At 50.5% G+C, this 7,555-nt stretch overlaps 1 pseudogene; it reads left to right on the top strand.

Moving 5' to 3' along the window:
* The first annotated feature begins 5,064 nt into the window (after window positions 1–5,064).
* On the top strand, window positions 5,065–6,209 carry LOC123039350 (zingipain-2-like; annotated as a pseudogene).
* The last annotated feature ends 1,346 nt before the right edge of the window (window positions 6,210–7,555 follow it).

Here is a 7,555-nt window from a genome sequence, read left to right as displayed (position 1 = left end):
TATATGAACAAGAGCGAACTAAATTATTGGTTGTGGTGTTTCGTCGATATGCAACTCATTGCATATTGTGCTCCACTTAATTTGTAGTATTGTTTGTTGCACTTTGCCATGCCATGCATATTTAAGCCGGACATGCATCATACTTGGTTCTGCATCATGCCATGTTTATGTGATGGTTGTTTACCATGTTCTTTGCTTCTTTCCGGTTGTCCTTCTTCTTGATAGTTTCGGTAACATTGCGATTGTGAAGACACGCTCGACTACGTGGGTTCGTCTACTTCATGGATTCGGTCTTCTTCCTAGTGGGATTTCAGGCAAGATGACCATCACCTTGGATCTCACTACTATCATTGCTATGCTAGTTGTCTCGATGCTATCGCTATGTCGCGCTACCCACCACTTGTTTATTAAGCCTCCCAAATTGCCATGATAAGCCTTTAACCTTTTTTTCACCATCACAGCAAACGAGTTGCGGGATGATGCATTACATAACGAGTATAGAGACTTGCCGGTAATGAGATTGAACTAGGTATTGAGATACCGACGATCGAATCTCTGGCAAGTAACATACCGATGACAAAGGTAACACCGTATGTTGTTGTGCAGTTCGACCAATAAAGATGTTCGTAGAATATGTAGGAGCCAATATGGGCATCCAGGTTCCGCTATTGGTTATTGACCAGAGAAGTGTCTCGGTCATGTCTACATAGTTCTTGAACCCGTAGGGTCCGCACGCTTAACGTTCATTGACGATATAGTATTATATGAGTTATGTATGTTGGTGACCCAATGTTGTTCGGAGTCCCGGATATGATCATGGACATGACGAGGAACTCCGGAATGGTCCGGAGATAAAGATTGATATATGGGATAATAGTGTTTGGTCTCCGGAAGAGTTCCAGAATTCACTGGAAGGGGTTCCGGATGTTTGCCGAAATGTTTGGGTACGAGAACACTTTATTTGGGCCAAAGGGAAAAGCCCACAAGGTTTTTGGAAAGCGCAAAAGGAAGTTTGGTGGAGTCCAGGGGCCAGACGCCAGGGTCCCTGGCGTCTGGGTCCAAACGCCGGGAACCCTGGCGTCTGGCCCTGGAGTCGGAGAAGGACTCTTGCCTTTCGGGTGAAACCGACTTTGTGGAGGCTTTTACTCCAAGTTTCGACCCCAAGGCTCAACATATAAATAGAGGGGCATGGCTAGCACCAAAGACACATCAAGAAACACCAAGCCGTGTGCCGGCAACCCCGTTCCCTCTAGTTTATCCTCCGTCATAGTTTTCGTAGTGCTTATGCGAAGCCCTGCGGAGTTTGTTCTTCACCAACACCGTCACCACGCCGTCGTGCTGTCGGAACTCATATACTACTTCGCCCGTCTTGCTGGATCGAGAAGGCGAGGACGTCATCGAGCTGAACGCGTGCTGAACGCGGAGGTGTCGTACGTTCAGTACTTGATCGGGACGGATCATGAAGGTGTGCGACTACATCAACTGCGTTGATAAACGCTTCCACTTAGCGATCTTCAAGGGTATGAAGATACACTCTCCCCTCTCATTGCTATGCATCACCATGATCTTGCGTGTGCGTAGGAATTTTTTTGAAATTACTACGTTCCCCAACATGTCTCAACCGCCTTCAAAGCCCCAGATCTAGCCGCCTAGATCCGACGACCAACCGCAACAGCAGTGCCACCGTAGGAGCCCTGGCACACCGGCCACTGCCTGAATGCGCCACCACTGGAGCCTGGGAGGAGGACTCCCACTCCACCTCGCCAAACCGCAAGAGCCGCCGAGATCGATCCCGCACGCTCATCACCGTTCTGATCTGAACAATCCGCGGCAAAACCACGAGATCGGCGATGCAGATCAGCCTTGGATAGGGACAGCACCATGCCATGCCGTCAAGGTAATCCCGAGCTTCACCTGCCGCCACCTTCCAGGGCCGCCGCCCCGGGATCCAGCCGCCGGCCACCGCGACCAAGGCCGCCATGCCCGCGAGCCCATAGAACGGCCGGCGCCACCGGATCTTCCTCGGAGCCGCAACTCCGCCTCCGCTGCCTAGCACCACGCCGCCGCCTTGCGTTGTCACCTAACGCGCCACCGCGACACAGATCAGGGGAGAGCGCCCCGGCGCCATGGATGACCCGCCTCACCTGATCTGGCGCGGGAGGGGAAAGAGCCTCCGCCACAGCCATCAGCCGTCTGGGGCTTTGCCCGGCGACCTCCTCTAGCGGTGGCGGAGGGGAGGGAGGATGGACGTGCCCGGCGGCGGCGGCTAGGGTTTTCACTCGAGCCGCCCTAGCGGGAGGGCGACGTGGGAGGGCGACTATTGGTTAAGCTTATTGCGTAGTACTTCCTCCATGTCAACATATAAGACATTTTTGTCTAAATCTAGACCAAAAAAGGTCTTAGATTGCAATACAGACGGAGTCCAATTCGAAAACTAACAATTAAAGCTTATCTTTGTGTATGCGTGCCCGAAGAAAATTATGGCTGAGCGGCATGAAAATGCAAGAAAGTTAGGACAGTCATACAAAGGTATGTAGCATTTTTAGGAGTTAGCGGTGCACATTTTGTTGCTTTACATTGTTGTATCTATCACAAAATGTTAAGAGAATGTCATCTAAAAAAAAAACTAATAGAATGTCCGAGAAAAACACAAGTCAAACATGTAATCCAGGCCACATACAAAAGAGGGAGGCAAAGCGAACATCGGCTCGGCTCATTCCCGCAACCCGTGGCGCGGCGTGGCGCGGCGGGCGGCGGAGGAGGAGCGTGCATGAATGTCCCTCTTGTTATCATGCTCATACATGTGGGGAAACAACCTCACTTATAAGGAGGTCCAACTCCTACCAAACTAGCAATGTGAGACTGAACTTTGGTTCTACCTCTTGCCTTACACGAATGGGCTGAGTGGGCCTCTAAGATTTATTAGAAATTACTGAAATTGCTATTGGGCTAGCTCAAATATATTAAATTCCAGCAATCCCCACCAGATCCTAGAGGTATACAAGAAATTTGCCTTCGCTTTCAAAACACTGTCATATATACCTCTATTATAGTACAATCCATTGAAAGTATAGTAACAATGGTAATACCTCCATATGCAATAGTAAAACAATATATGGTCAAGTAAAATGAAGGAACACAAGGTAATGTTAAAATATTGAAACACATAGTAAGCGAACCTTCTGATAATTGGTTTATCGTTTATCCGGAGTGTAATTACCATGTATTAGTATAGTGTATCCTTCTAATAACTGATCCTTCTGATTATTATTTCCATGGAAATTATAGTAATGGTAAGTTCATTGCTGATTTCTAAAGGCTGACTACTGATGGTAGGAATTAGCGCGTAGACCAGGTGGGTTGCCAGATTTATCTGGTCGGAACTCGTTATGATGCTTTTTTTCATGGAGGAGCGCAGATCAGGTGTTTCGGGCTAATTAGCGTGTAGAAGCTCATCTTATCGATCGGCCAGAGCCTACGCTAACTTATTCTTTGCTATGGAGTAGTTTAGCTGCCCTACATAAATATAAGCAAATTACGATAGTAGTCACAGTAACTATATATGAAAGTTTATAGCAATTCTGCTATATGTTTTCCAAAATCCACTCGTCTGTCATGTCTTTAGGTTTTATGTTGTTCGGTAGTCTTATATACAGATAAAAGATAAACTAAGTCCTTGTGTTGATAAAAAGTAAATTCATTCATCTGTCATGTCTGGTATAGATTTTCCAAAATCATTCTACCTTGCAAATTGAGTGTAGCTCAGATTGTTATGTTTCTTGTGGTGGAACCATTCTATATTTATTTCAGACTTTTTGGCGATGTTCGTTCAGTGGGAAGGGACGTCCCGTCCACTACGAAGGTGCTTTTGGTGATTATAGGGGTATGTTGTGTGTGCGTGCTTTCATAGAGATGAGTGTATGTGACAACAGTGTTGTACTCTGTTCAAACAAAAAAAATTTGTTTACCTTTGTATTCATGTTATATGTCTGGTCTTTAGCTTATAGGGAAAAAAATGAAGTCCGCATTCTAAGGATACGTTTTTTTAGAAAAGGAGGATGACCCCCGGCCTCTGCATCTGAAAGATGCATGCAACCATTTTATTGATTATTCACAAAGACCTTACAAAGAAATACATCAATAAGTCTGAAGCCACCGTCTTCGCAACATCTGTCACTAATCCTATCTAACTGATGAAGGGGGTGCCGAGAATGCGGGCCAAATACCAAACAGACCTCGCACCAATGTCTAACATCTAAAACCTGAGGCCCCAACTATCTGGGGCACTCATCGGTTCGGCGCCCTCTCAGAGGCTGCCACCGTCATCTTCCACCGATCCATCTTCTGAGCATGTACCGACACATCAAATGTCAGGCCTGCAGTCGACGCCACCACGACGTCAGACAACGCCACCTTCCTACTCGCGCTCCATCATCACACATCCGTTGCCGAGACCCTGCTGCGCCACGCCACTCCACATCCCCTATGCGAACAAGAAACGCCGCTCCACTAGTAAACAGTAAAACCATCCACTAGTCTCTCGATCCAATGCACACCTCCAAAAATGACGCCCCCAAGGAGGGAACGACACGAGAGCGCCGCCCTCATTCGATCAATTGATCAAGGGTTTCCCCCGAGGTATCGGGAGGAGCTAGGAGCTTCACCTCGATGATGTCGTCAAGAAGGAAACGATGCATGGGCGTCGCGATCACCGGCTCCGGCCACCGGCCGAAGACTAGGTTTTCACCCGGATCTGTCCCAAACAATCTAGCCGACAACCTATGCATCATCTCGGCCGCCTTCAAAGCCCCAGATCTAGCTGCCTAGATCCCGCGACCATCCACAACAACACTGCCACCGTCGGAGCACTTGGCACACCGGCTACTGTCTGTTGGTGCCACCACTGGAGCCTAGGAGGAGGGTTGCCGCCCCACCTCTCCAAACTGTGAGAGCCGTCGAGAGGGATCCCGCGTGCTCGTCACCGTCTCTAATCCGAACCAATCCCGAGACTAAGCCACCAGATCACCGATGCAGATTCGCCTTGGACAGGGACATCACCACGCTATGTCGCCGCGGGCAGCCCGAGCTTCACCTGCCGCCCGGGATCCAGGCCGAACGTCGTCGCCGCCACCGGCCACGTTCCGCCACCGCCAGATCGGCGAGCCGCCGGCCACCGAAACCATGGCCGCCGTGACCACGCGAACGCGCCCAACGGCCCGCACCACCCGGACTCCCATGTCGCCAGCAACTCCGCCGCCTCCGCCCACCACCACGCCGTCGCCGGAGGCGAGTTGCCACGCCGCTGCGACCCAGATCTAGGAGAAGGGACTGACTCACAGCTCGCGCCGCCTCGATGGCACACTGCATGCGCTTCTGCTCGTGCTCGTGGCCGCCTCCGCCTTTGTCAGCGCTGCCGCGGCCCGAGGGGACATGCTGGCCGCCCGGCACGAGCGGTGGATGGCCAAGTTCGGGCGCGAGTACACGGACGCTGCCGAGAAATTACGCCGGCAGGAGGTGTTCGCGGCCAACACGCGGCACGTGGACGCTGTCGATCGGGCGGGCAACCGGACATACACGCTCGGGCTCAATCAGTTCTCCGACCTCACCAGCGAAGAGTTCGCGGAGAAGCACCTCGGGTAGCAGCGACGGAGGGGCTGGTAAAGATCGCCACTGGCAACCTCATCTCCATGTCAGAGCAGCAGGTGCTCGACTGCACGGCCGGTGCCAACTCCTGCAACGGCGGCGACATCAACGCCGCCCTAAGCTACGTCGCCTCGAGCGGCGGCCTTCAGCCAGAGGCAGCCTACGCGTATACCGGCCAGCAGGGCGCGTGCCGCGGCAGCGGCGTCAGCCCAAATTCGGCAGCCTCCGTCAGCGCCCCCCGAATGGTGGAACTTCACGGCGACGAGGGCACCTTGCAGGAGCTCGCGGCCAGACAGCCGGTGGCCGTGCCCGTGGAGGCTGACAGTGACTTCCAGCACTATATGAGGGGCGTGTACACCGGCAGCTCGTCGTATGGACAGAACCTGAACCACGGCGTGACGGTGGTGGGCTACGGGACTGACAGCGGCGGGCAGGCGTACTGGATGGTGAAGAACCAGTGGGGAACGGGGTGGGGCGAGGGGGGCTACATGCGCCTCACGCGCGGGACCGGCGGCAACTGTGGCATGGCCACCTACGCCTACTACCCGACCATGGACAGCTCTTGAACAACACTACTATTACATCAGTCAAGTCCATGCATCATCGAGTATAGTTTATCAGCACCATGCAGCATATACGGATTTACTTTTCTGAATAAAGCATGGATCCTTGTAAAAAAAAGATCCATTTGCCTATGTAATACCACAAACTTGTAAGCTTGTATATGAAATTAAACATTTGTACTACATCAGTCCATCCAGCATCGAGTATTGGTTTATCAGCTAGCAACACTACGGTGTATATGTGGAACGCGTTGGAATTTTGCTAGTAGGCCTTTGGCCCAAACCTCAACTAAAATTTTGAAATTCTCTTGGCCCATTCATGCACACCTATAAGTGAAGTGAGTGAGACTAAAGTTCAGTCCCACCACGAAAGTTGAATGAGACTTGCACTTCTTTATGACGTGAGCTCTTCTACCACTTGTATGAACATGAAAAGAAGAGACATACACGTGCGCTCCTCCTCCTCGTTCACCTCGCCATGCCACGCCTCGGCACGACGCGCCGCGCTGCGGGTTACTGGATTGAGCCGAGCTGAGGACAGAGCTATGCACGTTGTCTATATTTTTGCTGCTCGGGAAAAATTAATGAGTTATTAATTAATAATTAACGGACAGGTTAATTATTGAACCATTTTTCCAATTCTTTTGGATCGCGACCTCGGACGTGGGATTTACTCTCATGACCTACCCACACTATATAGTCAGGCAGACGTCTACCCTAGCCGTGCCGTATCATATGGTTTCACACCACCGTTTCAGATCATTGCGCCACCACGCAAGTCTTCTCCATTCCTCCTTTTGGCGTGCACCGCGAGAAGGGACAACAGGCCTCCGAAACCCCGCCTCTCGTAATCCTGTATGGGAGAGGGGCGGTCAGGTTTTTAGGGAGCGCACTCGCGCGACTGCTGGCAACGACGACTTCGTCAACGACCTCGGCAACCTTATCCTCAACGACATGGGCGACAACATCAACGTCGGCCCCACTGCACCGTATGTGATTCTATCCTTCTTGTTCGAGATTGTGGTAAAAATCATGTTTGTAGTATGTGTCCTAGATGTGATCTGTTCATCTACTATGCTAGTTCCCATGATTAGTTTAATCTCTGCTTGTGATGTCATGATTTATCATCTGTTTATTCGGATTAAAACTCATAGTAATTTGCTCATATATTCAACATGGATTTCGAATCTTTTTGGAAAAGAAATGGATTTTGAATAGTGAACATTGAACGCATGCATGTATCCTCATACGAACGATGCATTCGCCTACGTAATAGTATGAACTTGAAAGATTCTATATGAAAATAGAATTTCCTGATTCAATGGAACACACGTTCTTAATGTTCTTCC

The sequence above is a fragment of the Triticum aestivum genome, chromosome 2B, assembly GCF_018294505.1.
Source record: "Triticum aestivum cultivar Chinese Spring chromosome 2B, IWGSC CS RefSeq v2.1, whole genome shotgun sequence".
Classification (NCBI taxonomy): domain Eukaryota; kingdom Viridiplantae; phylum Streptophyta; class Magnoliopsida; order Poales; family Poaceae; genus Triticum; species Triticum aestivum.
This window is presented reverse-complemented; position numbering and strand designations above follow the sequence as displayed.